The sequence below is a fragment of the Gopherus evgoodei genome, chromosome 4 (genome assembly GCF_007399415.2).
Source record: "Gopherus evgoodei ecotype Sinaloan lineage chromosome 4, rGopEvg1_v1.p, whole genome shotgun sequence".
Classification (NCBI taxonomy): Eukaryota; Metazoa; Chordata; order Testudines; family Testudinidae; genus Gopherus; species Gopherus evgoodei.
Genome location: NC_044325.1, coordinates 81,063,495 through 81,085,136, shown reverse-complemented (window position 1 = coordinate 81,085,136; position 21,642 = coordinate 81,063,495). Strand labels below are relative to the sequence as shown.

General features: G+C 38.2%; 1 protein-coding gene across 5 annotated transcripts in view; it reads right to left on the bottom strand.

Annotated features, from left to right (window-relative positions):
• The window catches only part of LRRC4C (leucine rich repeat containing 4C), a 900,227-nt gene that overhangs the window by 515,997 nt on the left and 362,588 nt on the right, over window positions 1-21,642 (bottom strand). For 4 of the 5 annotated variants that reach the window (XR_004000053.1, XM_030560004.1, XM_030560005.1 and 1 more), the window contains exon 2: window positions 290-379. The exons of the other annotated variant lie outside the window; for it this stretch is intronic. The gene's annotated coding sequence lies outside the window, so the exon portion shown is untranslated. The remainder of the gene's footprint in view (window positions 1-289; window positions 380-21,642) is intronic. 5 annotated transcript variants of the gene reach the window in all.

Genomic DNA, 21,642 nt, shown 5'->3' with positions numbered 1-21,642 from the left:
TTTAAAATTTAATTCCTTTTAAAGGAAAATTGAGGTTTTAACTTATAAGATGTTCTCTGGGCTTATCTCACCTAGAAGAGACACTGTACCTTAAGATATAAGACAAAATTACAGTAAAGGCAACAGAAAGGCCTGACCTCTGACAAAATTTCTCATATTATTTTGGGCGCTACTATTAGCCAAACTTTTTTTTGAAATCTCTAACCATTAGCTCTTTGGTTAAAACCAGTCACATCCATTAGCCTAAACTCACATGCAATTATCATTAAAATAAACTCATTGAACTCACATGATGTTCAGACTATCCAATTGAATGTCAGCTTGTTTGGCTCCCACATCACTAAACTATCTTGAATTCTTGCAAGAGAGAATTTCATTTCTGGAGATGACAAATAAAAAAAAAAAAGTATTACGTTAGACCAGTGAAGATTGCACATAAGTGACAAGCAGCATTGTGCTGAAAAACAAAACCTTCCCAATTGACACATCTATGGGGGAGTGGGGAGGAAATCACAATGAAATAAAGAGAGTAGGGTATTATTGTGGCACAATAATTGCCACAATTTTTTTTTAATATGTAGAAAACAAGGAATTTTGATGGTGAGTAGTTTTTCTTTGGTTGGTTGTTGTTTTTTTCTCCCTCTCTTTTCTCCTCCGAGAAAAAGATTATGCTTTTCTGGAAAAAAGAGTGAATTTTCTATTGTGACAAAAGACCTCCATTTTACAGGCTTGCTGAGGGCCATTAATCTGTGCCATTAATGTCATCAAGAGGTCATTGCCTGATGAAAATGAGGACACTTCACCTTGGTCAATATGGACAGAAGGATTTTGAAGGAATTTGTTTGGGTGGTACTCCAGAATAGCACCTGTTTCTACACTTTTTTAATGGCTACTAACAGGAGCAAATGAAGAACAGGGAAATAGAATAGCCAAACTTCTATCAGTTAAATCTAATTAACTTTGGAATGGTCTCCCTGGGGAAATGGTGTAAGCCTGACCATTTCAAATATAGCGGACAAGGCACTAGCAAGTATGTATGTGCAACAGGATTTTCAAGAATGATTAGCATTGGCCTAATTGCTCCTACTGAAGGCAAAGGTAGCTTTAACATTAACTTCAATGGGAGAAAAGTTATATCTGTGTTAAAAACTTTTGAAAATCCCACCTTTCAAGGTCCCTCCCAGTTCTATGAGAAAAGTATATCTCCATATATTTATTTATTTATCTTTTATATAACCCTGCAGCAGAGGGGACATTGTCAGCTTTAGGCAGACTTCCTAAAGGATCTAATGATTCACCAACACAATTTGTTGTACATCTCTTTCTCCCATCTTACACCACCAGCGTAAGGAACAGTCAGAGTAGACTAAGCAGTTGAATGTTGGATCACTTTAAGCTTCTACATGAGTAGAGAAGGTTATGAGAGTTGAGTCAAATTACTGTTCAAAGTGCTATGCACATGGGTATGATGTTGGGAAGCACTGGTTTGGGTTTAAAGCCAGTAATCTCTCTCACAAGTGAGATACAAAAGTTAATGAGTTGGTTCTTTTGTCAAATCAATAGCCTTTCACTCTCTCCTTTGCCCTCTTCTCCCTGCAAAAATGCATTCAACAATGTGAGACGCTTCCCTGTGACAGAATTTCTAGTTTATTGTGCCTCCGTCCAAAATTTATCACCATGGACAGAAAAGACATCAGAAGTCAAAGGGAGTTGAGGATGCTCACCACCACAAAAGAAGCACTCAGCAACTCCTAGGATAGGACCTCTTATTTTTGATATCTCTCATCAATCTTGTCCTGTCATCTAATTTCCCCATTTATCAACGAGAAAAGATAGAGTTCTACATAGAAATGAGTGAAATATATAAAAATAAACAAAATATGCAGGTCTATCTTCAGAAGAATAGGTTCTGGTTTTTGATTTATGACATTTTTCAAACCCTGCTTCTGAAAATCTGTTCAGAGTAAGGCAAAATTCCACCATATGGAGCTTTATTTAAAACCTCCTCCAATTTCAGGCTTTCAAAAGCAGACTAAGAATGACAAACTCAGTGGATGATGAGTGCCAAATACTTAGACCTCAATTCAAGAAAGCACACATATTCAGGACAACATTTAAGCTTAGCTTTATATATGCGACTAAATCCCACTGAAGTAAATGGGACTTAAACATATTCCTCAACTTAAGCACAGCCTTAACATGCTGTCCTAAATAAGGATGTATCTACTTATGGGTTTAGGTGCTTTCATGAATCATGGTCATAGATAGAAAGAAAGCAGATTCACAGTAGTACTTTGAATGGTGGTGCTCATGTGACTTGAGGTAACCCTTTGCTGTATGCCAGCATTTAAGGCAGATAACAATCAAAGCATGGGATCAAGTAGAGTTGGGAATATACTAACAATCACTTTTGCAAATAGTCATTTGAATTTTTAAACAGGTTTGCTCTGACCACATTGCTACCTTTCTGGAGTTTGCTTTACGTGAGCATTCTAGTGAATGAGCCTTACCAATATGAACACTTTTAAAAAGGCAAATATTAGACATTGAATGTTCACAAACAGCAAATTTGAAATTGCAGTGTAAGCTAACAACTATGTAAAGTGCAAAATATATTCAAATATTCAATTCAAAATTTGCACTGGTATTGGTTAGTCAAGAGTTATTCAATAAAGAAAAACAATGCCATGTCGCTGATATAATTGACCAATGCTAAATTAAATTTAACTATGAACCAAGATTTTTCTTCTGAATTGTCTATAGATAAGCAGTTATGGATTAATTAAATTCATTATAATTTCAAACATGAAATACATTTGAGGGTTTCACAATTTGTTAATCCAGGTACATTTTTTAACCAAGTTATTCCCCCAGTTATTCACTTCATCCTTGTTTTAGGATTCACAGTGTATTATCATTATATTAATTACAAAGCATCATGAAAAAGCACGACACTATAAAAAGGCATGAGCTCTACCTCAAGAAATTTATAATCTAATCAAGACCAATAAATAGTAAACACAGTAACAATTCCAGACGTTATCATTTGGGGAAACCTACTGGTGTAGTTACGGCACTGTACCTTTTTAATATTGTGTGAAAAGTATCTAAAGTTCAGGATAGACACTTTTTTCCTTGCTAAACAATTTGGTTAGAGGGCAAAAAATGATAATAGTCTTTGCAAAAAAACCCCAAAACCTGAGCTTAAAGAAGAATTTGAAAGGTCAGAGAGAGGAAGGACACTTTGAACACAACAAGTGGGAGGTCACTCCAAGCATCAGGGGAGGGATGAAAGAAGTTGCAAAGTTTAAAGTGAATGAAGGAGACAATAGATAGAACTGAGAGGACTGTAAAGAGTAAGACTAAGAAGAAATAGTTTGTGAGATGAAAAGGGCATTAGAGGAATTGTGAAGAGCTCTGAAGGTGGGAGAAAACAACTTGAACTTAATGTGATAAAAGGTAGGATGTCAGAAGAGATTTGAGGAGGTAGGTTTGGGGTGATGTGGTCAGAACATTAGTAAAGGGAGACAACTTTAGCAGCAAGCGTAATAGCTCCACCGATGTATTCTAGAGAGACTGCCTCCATGGTCTTCCAACGTGCTACCTCCACCCAAGGTCTTTCTCAAAGTTGACTATTTATTTGTGCATGTTCTGGCTGAGCAATAGCTTATTTGGAGCAAGAACAGCATGTAAAGATGTTGTTCTTAGTTTCAATCAACACTCAGTTGTCATTCCGTTAGACACCCTTTATACAATTCAGACATGTTAAAAATGCAGTTTCAAGGCTCAGTCACAGCCCCCCCCCCCATCTCACTTGCTGTCGTACAATAGTTAATGTGGCTTTAGGTTATCTTTCCTGCGTCATTACCTCATTCTGAACACACCTATTTTTTTCCCATCTGTATCCCCAGTTGTTCATTTGACTTCAGCCTTTGCAAATAAATATAGCTGATTAAGCGATGCAAATGTAAATAGTTTCTGCAGACTCTTTCTTGTAAGGCTAGTTGATGCATTATGACATTAACAACCACCCCAAAAATCTAACTTTTATCTCTAGAAAAATATTGGAATAAACAGTAAGAGAAAACAAATCACAATTTCTAGAGCATAACAGAAACAAACAATAGGCAGCACTGAGGCTTATTACAGAACAGATTTTACTAGAAAAAGTTGATTGATTTCTTCATTAATAGAAGTACTAAATTAGCGAATGGAGAGAAAGCAGTGGCTGTAAAATAACTAGATATAAGGAAATAATTTGGTACATGGTCTCATGAAATCTTATTCTCTAAAGTAATTTAAATTAACTTGGCCTGCATTTAAAAATAAATAAAAAAGATGATAAATGACAATTTGAATTGTCAGGAGTCATCAATTGTAGTACACAGAGAGATTGGTGTTGGGTATGGACAAAGCCCATGTTTAACAGGGACTGATCTTATTTTTCTAAAGAGGTTGACCAAACAATATAATGCAACTTTTCTACCTGTAAATTTTGAGCTCAGTTACACCTGTGTAAATGAGGAGTAACTTCATTGGCCAAAATCCCTGAGTGGTTAATCATTTCCTGATGATGAGGAGTGGAACTGAACTCAGCTTAGAAGAGATACTTGGCATAAAAAGTCAGAAGCCACGAACAGCTAACAGGAGAGTTTCAGAAAGAGTTTGAAGAGGGATTGTGAGAGGTTTTCCTTTAAGGTCTATGTTTAATTCTAGACTGGCTAGTGATGGAACAATATTGGTGATCTGCAGTAGAAGTGCCATGTTTGCTTTTTTGCTTGAAGACAGAAGATACTTCTATTAATGGACAGCAAGCTGGTGGCTGTGCTGGAAGAAAATGGAGGATAAAAGAATCTGAGGTTTTCCTAGACAACCAGCTTCAGGAAACATGAGTACTCCAGGTTCAAGGAAGAATGGAACTGGCTATAAAGGATTTGGAAAGAGAGGAACTTAGAGAAGTTTGACAGTTTGTAGACACCAGAGGCAAGAGATTAAGGCAGCATTCTATATGACTGGACACAGATGAGGATGGGCAGGCTGCATGTGGCCACCAGAGAGAGAAGAGGACCAGGAAGAATTCCACAAAGATAGAAGTTTCCAATCCATACTAAGTCCTCAGTATGGAAACTGTGGAAGATCTCTCTGAAGATCCAGGTGGTCTAGGGGAATGGAGAGATGCACAGGAAACACCTGAAGATGGCTGCATGGCTCAACCTGTAAGAAAACCAAGCTTGCCTACAAAGATCTCTAATCAGCTAAAAAAAGACAGATGATCCTTGTTGATGATTCTAGATTAAAAATAACAAAGAATATTCTACAAGAGACAGGCAGAAAACAGGATGGTATACTGTCTTTCCAGAGCCAGTGCACAAGACATCACTCTACGATAAGATAGGCTTCTGAAGTCAATGGCCAAGTGCTGGTTGATGATGGTTTACAGAGATACAAATGATACTGTATAATGATTTCAGGGAACTCAGAGAAATATTATGGAAGAACATCCAAGTTATCTTCTCAAAGATACTTTCTCTCCCGTGAGTGAAGGAAGACAGAAGGCAGATGATTCTGGAAGTGAGCTGCTGACTAGGTAAGTGGTTTAGGGTACAGGATTTTCGTTTTGTGAAACATTGGTCCATCTTCTATGCGGAGAGAGGGGACTGTATACTTCAGATGGCCCCCATCTAAGCAGAAAGGAAACCATGTTTCTCTGGAACAAGTGGGCTAGACTAGTCAGGAGGGCATCACATTAATACCAAAAGGAAAAAGTGAAAAGAGGGAAGAAGTGAGCCCTCATGTAGCACAAAATCGAGACATTGAGAACAAAATTAATCAAGTAAATAAAGGAGGTGATGAGAAAAAATTCTTTAATTGCCTATATACCAATGTTAGGAGCTTTAATAACCAACAAAAGGAATTGGAATAGTTCATTTAAGAGCATAAATTCAATCTAATTGGTATTACTGAAACCTGGTGGGATGATTCACATGACTTGAATGTTAAAATCAATGGTTATAACCTATTTAGAAAAGACTGAGTGGGCAAGAGGGGAGAGGAAGCAGTGCTCTATGTCAGAAATGCCATTAACTGTTTGAGTCACCAACAACTCAGAAGAAAACAATCTTAAATATTTAATTAAATATAAATATTATGGTTCAATATCCTAATAGAAAAAAAAGCACAATATGGGATATTAGTTGGTGTCTGCTACAGACCGCCTAAGTACACTAGAGAACAGGATGACTAGCTTGTTACACACTTATCTATAATGTGTGGGGAAAAAATCTGTGTAATCAACGGGGACTTCAATCTGAGTGATGTATACCGGAGAGCTCACGCTGCCAGTATTAAACGTCATTGGAATTTCTAAATATTATAGATGAAAATTTCTTAACTCAAAAACTGTTGTATCCAACATGGAGAAATTCTACATTAGATCTTGTCTTGACAAATAAAAAAATGATAAGAGAACTAAAAATTATTGGTAGCTTAGGTATAAATGATCACGATTTGGTCACATTTGTCATGTACAAAACAGAGCAAAGTCTAAACCAGTGACACATATATGGTGCTCTCAAAGGGCCTCTTTCAAAAAGCTGAAAAAAATTGTAAGCCATGTCAACTATGAGAAAGAATTTAATCAAACAAGGAGGAGGAGAACCTGGAATTGCTTAAAGAATACTTTACTAGATGCGCCAAAAACCAGAATCAAGGAAGAAGGCCATATTGATTAAAAAAATTGACCTGGATTAGAGGGTAAGTGAAGGCAGCTATTTTTATATGCATATATAACAAATGGACAAAAGGGGAAGTCAACAGTAATGATTATAAATCAGAAGCATGGAACTGCAGAAAACTGATAAGGGAAGTAAAGGGACACAAGGAGATATAGTTAAAATAGATATGATGAACAAAAAGAATCCTAACAATGTTATTGATTCATTACAAGAAGGAAAGGGTAGAATTATAAATGATAATGTGGAGAAGGCAGACGCATTCTATATATATAGAGATAGATATATGTGTGTGTATGTATTTCTATTCTATACCTGGGAAAAAAGCCAGATGATGTAGTCATATATGATGATGGCGATACATTTCACTCCTGTAGTAACTCATGAGGATGTTAAAGAGGCGCTAATATAAATGCCCCTGTAAATTGCATCCAGGTGTTCTAAAATAACTGGCTGAGTTGTTCGTTGGAGCATTAATATTGATTTTCAATACGTGTTGGTACACTGGGGAAGTTCCACAAGACTGGAGGAAAACTAATGTTGTGTCAATATTTTAAAAGGGTAAGTGGGATGACCAGTGTAGTTATAATGGAGTGGCTCATATAGGATGCTATTAATAAAGAATTAAAGGAGATTAATATAATTAATGCCAATCTACATGGGTTTGCAGAAAATAGATCCTGTCAATAGATCCTGGTGTCATTTTTTTTAACGAGATTAACACATTTATGAAACTTGTAATGTAATATACTTAGACTTCCATACAATGTTTGATTTGGTATCACATGACATTTTGATTTAAAAAAATAGAATGATAGAAAATTAGCATGGCACCCATTAAATGGATTAAAACTGGCTAACTGATGTAACTGTAAACAGAGAATCATCATCAATCAGATGTGTTTCTGGTGAGGTCCTGAAGAATTGTTGGCCCTACACTATAACATTTTTATCTTGACCTACAAGAAAACAAAATAATCACTGAGACTGCAAATGACATGGAGATTGGGGAATGGTAAATAATGAAGATCACAGATCACCAATACAGAGCAACCTAGATTGTTTGGTAAGTTGAGTGCACGCAAATAATATGCTTTTTAATATAGCTAAATGTAAGGGTATACATCTAGGAATGAAAAACATAAACCACATTTACAGGATGGGACACAATCTTGTGAAGCAGTGACTTGGGGGTCACAGTGGATACTCAGCTGCACATGAGTTTCCACAGTGTGATGCTGTTGCCAAAAGGGCTAATGTGATCCTTGGATGCAAAAACAAGGGAATCTCAAGTAGGAGAAAAGAGGTTATATTACCTCTATATGTGGCATTGGTGCAACCACTGCTGGAATACTGGTGTTCACAATTCAACAAAAATGTTGATAAATTGGAGACTGTTCAGAGAAGAGTCGTGGAAATGACTCAAGGAGCTTGCTTTATTTAGCTTAAAGATAATGTTAATGAATGACTTGATCACTGTCAACAACTAAATACACGAGGAACAAATTTTTGATAATGGGTTCTTCAGTCTAGTGGACAAAGATATAAGAAGATCCAAGTTGAAACTTTACAAATTCTGACTGGAAATAAAAAAATGTGCCTTATTAGAGATGATAATTAGCCACTCAGGCAATTTACAAAGGGTGATGGTGGATTCTCCGTCACTGACGATTTTCAAATCAAGATTACTTTTTTTCCAAAACATATGTTGTAGGGATTATTTCAGAGAAGTTATCTGGCCTGTGTTATACAGGAGATCAGACTAGATGAGAACAATCATCCTTTTTGGCCTTGAAATCTATGAAAATACACTAGTGTAACAGATTATAATTTGGTACCATTAATCGTGATAGCTTCCAGTAAACAGCAAGCCTACGTTTAACCGTAGAAAGCTTGCAAGGCCCATAGTTTTGCATCCTGCAGCTGAACTCAAATATCAATGAAAGTTGAAAGCATTAATCTAGGCTAAAAGAGTATAGGACACTTTGAATGGTTTGTTCACCTGAGACTGATAGTGGAAAAGCAGTTTGAGGTGACTGTAATAAATTTTCATCAGTTTGTGCGTCAATACACCTGAGAAACCAGGAGACTCCCTGTTTCAAAACTAGTTTCATAACATCTATCTTGCTCCCCCTTTAACATTCCTTTTTTTGCATATGAAACAGAAACGCTTTAGATGATAAAGACTGAGTGTAGAGGGAAATCTGTTTGGGGATCTCTCAAGCCAGTTGATAATCTTATTTCTTTCTTTACAGTGCAGCTTACTGGCAGTAGACTACATTACGGTGAATGAGAGTCTGAGAACCCTTGAACCAAGAGCCATTGAACAATGAGAAATATCAAGAGTACCATAATTACTGAAACACCTGTGATTGGAAATTTGCTACAGATTCACTGTGGAAATTCAGAGCTCTCAGATATCAATAGCTCTCAAAATAGCTCTTTTTTTTTATTCTAGAGTGGGTTACGCACATAACCATTTCTTTAAGAGTAGAATGAAAAATATGGGACTCTTTTCAAAATCTCTTTTTAGAATTTATATCATACATAGAATGGCAATATACATGTGATACAAGTATTTAACCCATACTGCTGACCACATCTCATATTCCCTATCTGGGACTTACCTTAACATTCCAGACTCTGAGGAGCTTCATCATCTTTGTTTTAATCTACTAGCAAGGGAAATGATTCCTCCCAGCTGCATTCAAATATTGGATTTGCCTCTGTCCAAAGCTTAGGATGTTTAAGATTCACCTCAAGGGAAGTGCCAGCTTTTTTAGACATAGAGATGCCATTCTTTTGAAAGTATGATATCTTGCAGTCCTGCCAGACTAGAAATGGGACAGAACTCACTTCTAGATGTGGAAGTTCCTGAGATAAATGACCCTAAATTAATATTTTTAGGTCTAGAAAAGCTATTTTAGATCAATTTTGGAGGTGTTTTACATGCATTAATTTTGATTTCTCTCTCCTCTGACATACCTGGCTTTACACACAAGAAGATACAAAAACCAAACATTTCCTTTTTTCCCCTAAAGCTATTCAGAAATAGTGTATCTGGACTATATCAGAAAATTTCAAATGGGGACTATAAGACAAGGATTCCATAGCTATATTTATAACTGTGATTGAGGGGGTAGGGAGAGACTAGCTTGGCCAGAAAAAGCATCCAACAGTTCTGGAAGCAGCATGCCAACAAATTGCCAGTGTGCACTATAGCCCTAATGTGGTTAGTGATGACAAATGAGTGGTCCTGTCTTGTATCCAGAACACATTCATTCCATGGTGTTTCTCTTACAATCTAACATGAGCTGTTTACTTCAGGTGTTCTCCTTCCCAGCTGTTGTACAGAATTGTGGGAATTTATCTTCTTTGATGCTGGCTACTTCTACAGCTCACAGGCAATGGTTAAAGATACCATCACTGTTTGAAGGCCTGCTATTTCAATGGCAGAACTCTTTCATCCGCATAAAGCAGCTACTCAGGAGACCTTACAGCAGTGCAGCTGCAGTGGTACAGCTGTGCCCCTGTCAGGTCTTTAGTGTAGACATAGCCTAAGGTTCTTAAGGCCTTGCTACAGTAAACAACTAACATTTCCAGCAGTAATGGTCTGCTATAGACAAATATGACTGCCTACCTGAGACAAGCTCAGCTCCAGTCCTACTCGGGAGCTTTGACCATGAGAGTTCCAAATTCAACTCTCATATGCAGAAATGCACAAGATAAATACGCACACACATTTACTAGATAGGGTTTGGCTAGTAAGTTAATTCTCCTCGGGTGTTCAGCCACCAAGTAATAAACAGAGATTGGTTAGCATTCAGACATGTCCATTTTATAGCCCAGCCATGTAGCTCTTTCAGGATTCACTCTCAGGACATAGTCTTAGTATACTTCCCGTCCTCCATAAAAGCCACCATCACACTCTCCTGGGATATCTTCCAGCGGCAGAAGCCAGAAACTAGAGAATCAGATGCTGAATAGAGCCAGAGATGCAGATGCTGGGGCTTAGATCCTAGTCAATCCCTAAGAGTGCTGCTGTAATTCTGCTGCTATCTGAAAAGCATTTCAATATGTATCATGCCTATTTGTCTCGAATCCTAGCAGGCATCCCTTCCGGGTCACCCGCTAGGACTGCTGTGAGGGAAATCCAAGCCTCTGTGCTCTGGATCTGCAGGACGTTTCAAGCTCCTGGAGCTTAAAAGCAGTCCAGACACTACACCAATCTTGCGATCCCTAGTCATACTCTCTGCTCACAGACCTTCCACTGGGCACAAGCCTCTGAGTGTTGGAATCCGTGGGTGCTGGAATCTACTGTCGAGCCGCTTAGATTCAGCAATGACCCTTCAGACTCATGGTTATTTGAATCATGCCCCCTTTCCAAAATTGCATCCAAAAGGTGTACTCTACTCTGATACGCATGGAGTAGTTGTGACACTATCAACACACACAGAAAGACACCCATTAGACTTGGGGAAGGGGGTGATATTTATGTTTGTTTATCCTTAATCATGTAAAAGCACAGGAGAGTACAGAACATACAAAACAATAAAACCTCCTAAATGCATTGTCCCTTTCTAATTGACCCTTCCTTTGGTGGATCTACACACACTTCTATGATAGTAATTTCATGATACAATTAAGAAGTGGTACACAGAGATAACACCCAAACTGTTACACCAATACTGATTTCCTGTGGTGAATCAAAGCAGTGTCAACCCATTGGCTGATAGGGGCTCTGAAAGTCCCACACTCTGGCATGTCAGACTGGTGACTCTGGTCAAGTTTGCCTAATTAAGCTAAATACCACCCTATGGACATCTGCTACTACCTCATACAGCAGCTCCACCATGAGAAATAGTTTGTTTGTGATGGAGAAGTGGTACAATATAAAGCCAGACATAAAACACACATAGTATGCTACCTCACTTTTCATAATCTTTCCCCCCCACCCAACCTCTGCTTTCCTGTGTGGCTCTAGAGTCCTAGATTTAAGGCCAGAAGACACAATTAGTCTGATCTCCTATATAACATAGACCAGTGCCAAATCTCTTCATTTCATTTGTACTAAAATTACCTTGTAATATGGTCCATCCCCCATTCCAGCCCATGAAACTTAAGAGTTCAGTATCTTATCTCCCACTGGTGAGGCCTCATCTGGAGTACTGTGTCCAGTTTTGGGCTCTACACTACAAGAAGGATGTGGAAAAATTGCAAAGAATCCAGAGGAAGGCAATAAAAATGATTAGGGGGCTGGAGCACATGACTTATGAGGAGCGCCTGAGGGAACTGGGATTGTTTAGTCTGCAGAAGAGAAGAATGAGGGGGGATTTGATAGCTGCTTTCAATTACCTGAATGGGTTACCTAGGGCTGTGGTGGGATCTCCTTCCTTAGAGGTTTTTAAGGTCAGGCTTGACAAAGCCCGAGCTGGGATGATTTACTTGGGGTTTGGTCCTGCTTTGAGAAGGGGGTTGGACTAGATGACCTCCTGAGATCCCTTCCAATCCTGATATTCTATGATTACAAAGACTCAGAATACATTTTTTTATCCACATATCCTGAGCACCTTACACTGTAGTCTTTAAAAAAGCACAGAGTTTGTGATCAACAGAGGGCATATCTGTGCTGTTTGAGGACTCACTTGCTTTTGAATATTATTTGCCAAGTGTCTCTTCACATGCACTGCCTCTAGTCAAGGAAACGTCAATTCAGTCCCAAGCTGCCAAAGATGGTCTGCTGCACAAGCATTAAAGAACTCAAAGTGATCATAGGGGCAAAGAAGTGCTCTTACCTAGTCACAGCAGGCACGCACTTTCCTCAGCCCAGCAAGAGGATACCCAACACACGAGAAGGAGATAGTCTCAGTAATAGAATTAATGTTCCCTGTACATGCTTGGGAAGAAGACAAAAGAGGCAGAGAAAACTCTTACTTTTCAATAAAAAGGGCTTATTTCTAGAGTTGGTTGAAGCTCAGAATTTCCATTTTTCCGGAAATTTAAAAAAATTACTTTAATTCCAAATGGTAACAAAAATACATATTTTCATAATTTCCTGTGACCTGGAAATTCTGAAACAAAAATCTGGAAAAAACAATTTCAGAACGTTTTAAAAAAAATTCAAAATGAAATTGTTTCAAAAATGTTCTTTTTTATTACTCTTATTCTTTTTACATTATTTCATTACATGTCAGTAGTAGTGCAATATGTCATATCATGCAGTACTACTTCTGATTCGTCGTACTATGACATCATCAAAATTCTGAATAAATATTGGTTTTAGAATCAATAGGGGCAGGTGCTCCTCAGTAGCGATCAGAACATCCTATAGTCTTTTTTTGATCAATGTATTTCATGTTTGTGTTGTAATGAAACAATCTGACAGTTTGAAAATTTTATATAGCAAAGATATACGTCAGTATAATTAATACTTATTAGAGAAGAAGCTGTTTTCAATATCTTGGGGAAATGGTTCCAGATTAACAAGAATATTGAAAACTGATTTGAAGAACTTTTCTTGTATGCAAAAAACCATACTGTGTCTGGTATCAGCCAACTCAGCTGGCCTTATAATGCAGCTATCACCATATTATGACCAAAATTTGTACACAGGAAAGACTTATTAGTTCATCTTCTGTGAAGCCATCTATCCTCCCACTTCCCAGTGTAAGACTGCCCCCTCTACAGTATATTATCCAATGCTCTTCCACTGTTCAGCAGTCTAATAACTACCTATTATAAATATTTTCCTGGGATCTGCAACTGACCATTTATTTATTCCTATTAAAAAGTATCACATAAATTTTGTAAGAAGAAAGTACAGTACATGTTCTCTAGCTGCCTTAAACATTTTGACACAAGAGAGAAGATTCTGATGGCTTATTTACACATGAATCAAATTATCCTAGCAGCAATATCTTATCAAGATACAGCGATACTGTCAATTGACAAGTGTTCCTGTAACCTCAATGTCCCCCCCCCTTTTTTTTTTTTTACTTCAGTAACTGGTTTTATTTAACCCTATAATGCAAAGATTAAATGAAACAGAAACAGCTTTCACTATCCCATTCAGGTGCTTATCAATATTACAAAGGTAAAGAATTGGAAACTTACCTTAGTGAAAATACACACCTTAGAATAAACACAACATAATGCCAAATGTCTAAGTTAGAGGCAGAGTTCTGTGACATGGTACAGCTTTAAGAGAGTCTTGCAAGAAAATTTCAAGCAAGGGAATATGAAAGCCCTCCTTGAAGCATAAAGGGAGAAAATGGTGTAATGAAACTGCGAGAAGAAACATCTCTAGGACTTTGTAAGTGCTGATATCTTGAACAGGTGACCTGAATTAGAAAGACATAACAGCTCTCTGCAAGGAGACCTCACAGAGGGGAATATGTGGCTGAGGCCCCAGTTAAGGATAGTAGATTATCAATGATGGAAGTGAGAGAGGGAAGAAAACATTTAAACAAATAAATAACTTGAACAATTTGGCATCTGGAGTATGTCAAGGAGAGTGAAGAGAAGTGTAATCCAACAGAGTGGCAGCTGCTGAAAAACCTGTTTGCCATATAACAATGGATGGGTTTATCCCCAGGATATGCATTATTAGCCACATGGGAAATTACTAGTCACATTACTAGCCACACTAGTCTATAATATGGACTTCAGAAGTATGGGAGGAAATTATAAGATGGAAAGGAGAAAGAGTAATAACAGGTAATAAAATCACCGTCACCTAAAGCTTCATGGTTGTCACTATAGCTTGTGCCTTGGAGATTCGCAGTGACAGCAAGGATAAAACTCCAATCTTCTTGCTCAAGCAGCACAGGCTCCAACCATTTCTCTAAGGAGACTATGAGTAGTTAGAAGAATAGAGCACCTAACACACAGTTCTGATTCAATCAAGGAGTGGTTTTAATATACAGGAGACTGCTGATTGCATTGCCATAGCCACTCTATCAACCAAGGATAAGCTGAATAAACTTCTCAAATCTCTGCTATTCCACAATGCTCTCAAGCAACAATATAAAGGCTACCTGTCACTCATGAATATTCTGGTCAGTCCTGAACCCATTTGTTTTCACTGGATAGGTATCAGTTATATGTTTGGAACTAAACAACCATAGCACAGTGCCAGGTACAACACTATTAGACTATTATATTAGGGACATTTCTTGAAACAGACAGACAATCTCACAACCTGGCTGTTCATTTTTCTGAAACTGGATGCTACATCTGATTAGAATTTTTCTAGTGAAATTGAATGAATAAGAAAATCTGACCCATAGAAGTACATGGTAGAAACCAGAATCCTTACAGAGGTTCTAGATACATGAGAATTTCCGAATTAAAAAGAAAAAAAACCACTCCCCACGTGCTGGCTCAAAAAAAATACTGGTAATAGATAGCACAGTGTATTTCATGTTTCTGTGGTACAAAATAACACAGTCACTCTTCAGCAAACACCAAAGAATTTTATTAAAGTAAAGAATGACAACTATATAACTGAACTGCTTTCCCTCTGATTGACTAGATAGAATCTGCTCAGGAGCTCCACTCTGCATCCAGCCTGTCTTCCTGATAATTACTTGAAGTGCAGTTATGGGCAGAAAAAGAGACTATATAAAAATGGCACTTTCTTATTTCATATATGTGCTCCCCTCTGTGCATCTTTTAGCCAAGTTGAGTTGCTTTACCTATACAAACATGTTTTTACACAGTTCGCCCTGTCGAGCCAAAGTAACTACTGCTACAGCAGTGTTAACTAGATTCTAGTGGGACACATCCATCGTCAACAAGAGTGTTGGCCAACTTCCAAATTTCAGATCTTATGTAAGAAGCAGAATGCTCTCACCAGAAGACTATGATCAGTGACACTAGAGTTAGAGGGTCCATGATACCAGAAGGGACAGTTATCAAAGCGACACCTTGGGTACAGGGAACACAACGAATTACACTAGAAGATATTCAGTCACATGGCCAGCACAGTGCACAGGGCTTAATAAAGTTCCACTTGGTCAACTTAATCTGTATTCAGGATCACTCTTTGTGAATGAAACATGGGGTTCTGCTGAGGAACTGGTTGAGAACTTGAAGGAGGAACACATCTTGGGTGAAAGTAAACATGAAATGATAGTTAATGATTCTAAGGAATGATAGGAGGGACAATAGCAGAATAAAAACTATGAAATTTCAGAAGGCAGACTCTAGCAAATTCAGAGAATTGGTAAGACAGACCCCATTGGAAGCAAATCCAAGGGGAAAAAATAGTTTAAGAGGTCTGGCAGTTTTTTAAAGAGACAATTTCAATGGCATAAGATCAGACTATGCAGATGCACAAGAAATATAGGAAGTATGGTAAGAGACAATCCTGGTTTAACCAAGAGCTCTTCAGTGACTGAAATTCCAAAAAGAGTCATACAAAAAGTGGAAATTAGGTCAAATTACAAAGGATGAATATTCAAAAAGCAAAACAAAATAAAAACAAGCACACAGAGACAAAATAAGAAAGGTCAAAGCACAAAATGAGACTAAACTAGCTAGGGACATGTAGGGTAATAATATTTTACAAATACATTAGAAGCAAGAGAAAGACCAAGGACCAGGTAGGTCTATTTACTCAATTAGGAGGGAAGACAACAACAGAAAGTGCAGCAATCATCAAAGTGTTAAATGCCTTTTTTGTTTCACTTTTCACCAGAAAGGCTAGCGACGGACACACAACTAACAGAGTGAACATCAGCATAACTGGGGGATAGGATCTGAGGCTAAAATAGGGAAAAGAACAGGTTAAGAATTACTTAGACTAGTTAGATGTCTTCAAGTTGGCAGAGCCTGATGAAATGTATCCTAGAATACTTAAGGAACTGGCTGAAGAGTACTCTGAGCCATTAGTGATTATCTCTGAGAACCCATGGAGAATAGAAGAGATCCCAGAAGACTGCAAAAGGGCAAACATAGTACCTATCTATAAAAAGGGGAATACGGACTACCCAAAGAATTATAGACCAGTCAGCTTAATTCAGTACCAGGAAAGATAATAGAGCAAATAATCAAACAATCATTTTATAAACACCTAGAAGATAATAAGGTGATAAGTAACAGTCAACAGGGATTTGTCAAGAACAAATCATGTCAAACAATCCTAATATCCTTCTTTGACAGCAGTAGATGTAATATTTCTCAACTTTAAACAGGATCAAAAGTTTTATTCACATGAACTTCTCATAAGCAAATTAGGGAAATATAGCCTAGATGAACATACTATAAGGTGGGCGCACAACTCAGTGGAAAATCATACTCAGAACATAGTTATCAATGGTTCACAGTTGAGCTGGAAGGGCATACTGAGTGGGGTCCCACAGGGATCTGATAGAGTCCAGATCTATTCAACAGTACACTTATAAAGTTTGTGGATAATACTAACCTTGGAGGTGTTGCAAATGCTCTAGAGGATAGGATTAGAATTCAAAATGATCTTGGAGAAATGATATGAAATAAATAGGATGTAATTCAATAAATACCTCATTTAGAAAGGAATAATCAATTGCACAAGTACAATATGGGAAATGACTGCATAGGAAGGAGTACTAAAGAAAAAGATCTGGGGGTTATAGTGGATCACAAAATAAAAATGAGTCAACAATGTAATACTTCTGCAAAAAAAAAAAGCAGTCATTCTGGGATGTGTTAGCAGGAGTGTTGTAAGCAAGAGATTAGAAGTCATTCTTCCACTCTACTTAGCACTGATAAGGCCTCAACAAGAGTCTTGTGTCTGGTTCTGGGCACCACACTTCGGGAAAAATGTGGACAAATTAGAGCAAGTACAGAGAAGAGCAACAAAAATGATTAAAAGGTCTAGAAAACATTGAGGAAAGATTTAAAAAATTGGTTTCTTTAATCTGGAAAAGAGAAGACTAAGCAGGCACAGTCTTCAAGTACTGGAAAGTTTTTATAAAGAGAAGGGTGATAAATTATTGTTCTTATCAACAGAGGACAGGACAAGAAGTTATGCGTTTAAATACAGCAAGGGAGAGTTAGATTAGACATTCAGAAAAACTTCCTAACTGTCAGGGTCGTTAAGCACTGGAACAATTTATCTGGGGAGACGGTGGAACCTCCATCATTGTAGGTTTTTAAGAACAGGTTAGACAAACACCTGTCAGGGATGGTCTAGATCAGTGGTTCTTAACATTTACTGCAGCCTGCACCCCTTTGGTTCTCAAAATATGTTCTTGCACTCCTTATCAAAAATAAAAATATGTTCTCACACCCCTTAAACCTAGATATATTTTTGTTTGTATATTACAGTAATCGTTAAAAAAATATGTTAATAAATACATAGGTTTGATGAAACAAAGTAGTTGTACTTATGTGCCTGTGCTTAATTTGTGTTTTTGATGATTTACCTTCTAAAAAAATCTGGCATGTCTTGCACCCCCAGAAAGGGCATCTAGCCCCCCCCCCCCCCGGGGTTCGTGCACCCCCGGTTAAGAACCACTGGTCTAGATAATACTTAGTCCTGCATCAGTGCAGGAGACTGGCCTAGATGACCCATCAAGATCCCGTCTTGATTCTATGATGGTGTTTTATGCTGATGAGTGTAAATATAATGTAACTGGAATATGCTTTATGCAAAAGGTCTCTTGTAAGGTATCATTACAAAGATTATGATCTACTGAGTGTGTTCATTCTATCTGTATGAATGTATCATTTCTTGTATCTCAGGCTAGAAATATGAAGTATTACTCTGAAGTCCTATTGTAACTATGCAAAGTATGGACCATCAATGGTGGCTTGGAATCTCGATGGCTCCCATTAATTAGGACAATTGGTTGTAAATGGCTCTGTTTACTTGTAAGCCTTCCTGAATACCTGGGTGCCAGCCAGTGAGTAAGGAAGTCTCATAGGATATGTGAATATGTCACATGATACTGGAATCCATCTTAAACGTTGCACTTTTCCATTTAGAAGGAAGAGTGGGAACCCAAAGAGAGACAAAGGATTACTTTGTCAAAGATATAAAAAGGTGTGGAAGAGAACAAACAGGTTCCCAGTCATGTGAAATCCCCTGCTTTTCACCTAAGATGCCTGCTGGAACTAACAAGAACTACACTAGGGGAAAAGATTGGGAACAGAATAAGGAGGAGTCTAGACTGTGAAAGAAATTTATTGGAACATCTCAAAGGGTGAGATTTACCTGTATTCAGTTTCTTAAATGTATTAGGCTTAGACTTGCATGTTTTGTTTTATTTTGCTTGGTAACTTACTATGTTCTGTCTGTTATTACTTAAAACCACTCAAATCCTACCTTTTATAATTAATTAATATACAAAAGTGATTGTATTAACACAGAGTAAGTGATTAATACCTGAGGGAGCAAACAGCTGTGCATCTCTCTCTATCAGTGTCATAGAGAGTGGACAATTTATGAGTTTACCCTGTATAGGCTTTATACAGAGTAAAACGGATTTATTTGCGGTTTAGATCCCAATGGGAACTGGGTTTCTGGGTGCTGGAAATAAATGACTTGCTGAGCAGTTTTTGGTTAAAGTCTGCAGCTTTGGGGATGTGGTTCAGATGCTGCATTTGTGTTGCAGCAGACTTGCGTGTCTGACTCAACAAGGCAGGGTTCTGGAATCCCAAGCTGGCAAGGAAAAATGGGCTAAGAGGTAATTCCAGCGTGGCAGGTGACAGTCCCAAGGGGGTTTTGTGACTGAACCCATCATAGCAGCATCTGAGCTGTGAGGTATGTGAAGTTCAGAAGCTGTCAGCATAAGCCAGGGAACTTGGTCTGAAGCCCACAGAGCCATGCATTTTCCAGAAACAAACCCAGCTCAGCAATGGACCCAATGGAAGGAGGAGTTTTAGTTGTACATAGACCTAGCCATGCAAGAGGACAACAGTGGAACTGTGTTTTTAACACAAAGGAAACTCCAGTGGCACTTTGTAATCCAGCACTCAAGAACCTTGAAAGTCTGCAGAACAATGGTATGATAGCACCTGTAGAGGCCAGTACAGCCTGCGTAAGCAGCATCATGGTGGCAGAGAAGCCATCAGGCAAATTACATATCTGCATAAACCTAAAGCCACTGGTATCGGAAAACTGCCACTATACACTGTCCACAATTGATACCATCTTGCCAGTACTTTCCAAAGCCAGAAACTTTATGGTCTGTGATTTGAAAAATGGGTTTTGGCACATAAACATGGAAAATGAGTCCAGCATGCTGGTAATCTTTGCAACACCATTTGCTCAATAAAGATGGCTGAACACATCAATAAGCATCAGCCCAGCACCAGAGGTGTTCCAGAAAAGATTCATCCTAGGTGAAAATATTTGCAGAAAACATCCTTATTATAGATAGAGGGAGAAAAATACAAAAGCTGAACAAGCTCATGGCAGAAAACTACAAGCTTTTCTATAGTGATGCAGGGACAAGAACATAAATCAACCCAGAAAAACGTGACTTAAACAGTATGAGATGACATTCATTGAACATCTGCTCATAGCACAAGGACGGAAAACAGAATCTCAACAGGATCAAGACACTCAGATGTGTCAGCTATATTGGATGTGAAAGGGGGACAGCACTTCATAGGAATAACAAATTTTCTGTCCAAGCTGTACCCACACCTGGCTGAAGCAGGAGAACCAATATGTCAGTTCACAAGGCAGGATGCTGAGTGGGACTAAGCAGGTGCCCAATAGCAAGAATTTGATATGCTTAAAAAAATAGATGCCCCTGTCCTGAAGTACTACCAGCCAGAAGAGCCACTGATGCTCAAGTGAGATGTACTGGAAGAAGGGTTGGAAGTCACCCTTTTGCAGGAGCAGCTGGTTGCTTATGCCAACTGAGCCTTGTCAGAGACTGATAAAGGATATGCCCAAATGCCAGGGGTTGTGAGGAGAGCTTCTGGCTGTAGTATTTGCCACCCAGTAATAATTCAATCAGACTTCAAACCTAGAGACAATCATTACAAAGCCTTTGTTAGTGCTCCCCAGACATTGCAGCACATAGTCATGTGCCTCCAGTGAGACCAGTTAGACATTAGGTATTATCCAGGACCCTTAGTAGGGCTTATATCCAGCATCAGCGAGTATGGGGAAGGGGATCAGGACATTGAATCCATTTACATGCTCCACTATCTCCCAGTTTCAACAGCAAGGCTGATGGAAATCAAAGAGGCTATGGAAAGAGTTTATCCAGTGGCAGAGAATCAAGAAATCAATATTAGCAGGGTGGCCAGAAGACAAAAGTCAAGTATCCTTAGGGACAGAACCTTATTTTAGAAAAATTAAATTAGACTAATTAACTATTGGGACAATTTACCAAAGGTCTTAGTGGATTTTCCATCACTGGCAATTTTAAAATAAAGATTGGATGATTATTTTCCAAAAGATACGCTCTAGGAATTATTTTGGGGACATTCTATGGCATGTGCTATACAGGTCAGACTTCATGTTCACAATTGTCTGAGCTGGTTTTGGAATCTATTAATTTATGACCTATGTGAAGGATGAAATCTTATTTTGAGGATAGAGAGCTTTTTTCTCCATCCATATGTAAAATATGCAAATCATACATGCCTCACACCTGGGTATTGAGAGCTGACCTAGGCTCAAGAGTGTGTTAACTTGTTGGGAATGAATATACAACTCAGCTCCTTGACAGGAGGGTCTGACATCTGCCTGTCATGTGATAACCACCAGCAGAAAGAGCTTCCCCTTCAACCATTCTCCTTCCCCTTCAACGCGTGAGCTTCGCCTTCAACCATAGGAAAAAAGGCGGGAGAGGACCTATTTACTTTCTGTGAAAAACAATGCTTAATTACAGTGGACTGATATTCAAATTTTGGGAGGTCAGTGCCCTGGTCTGATACAAGAAGCAAGTTAGTAATTGGCAAATTG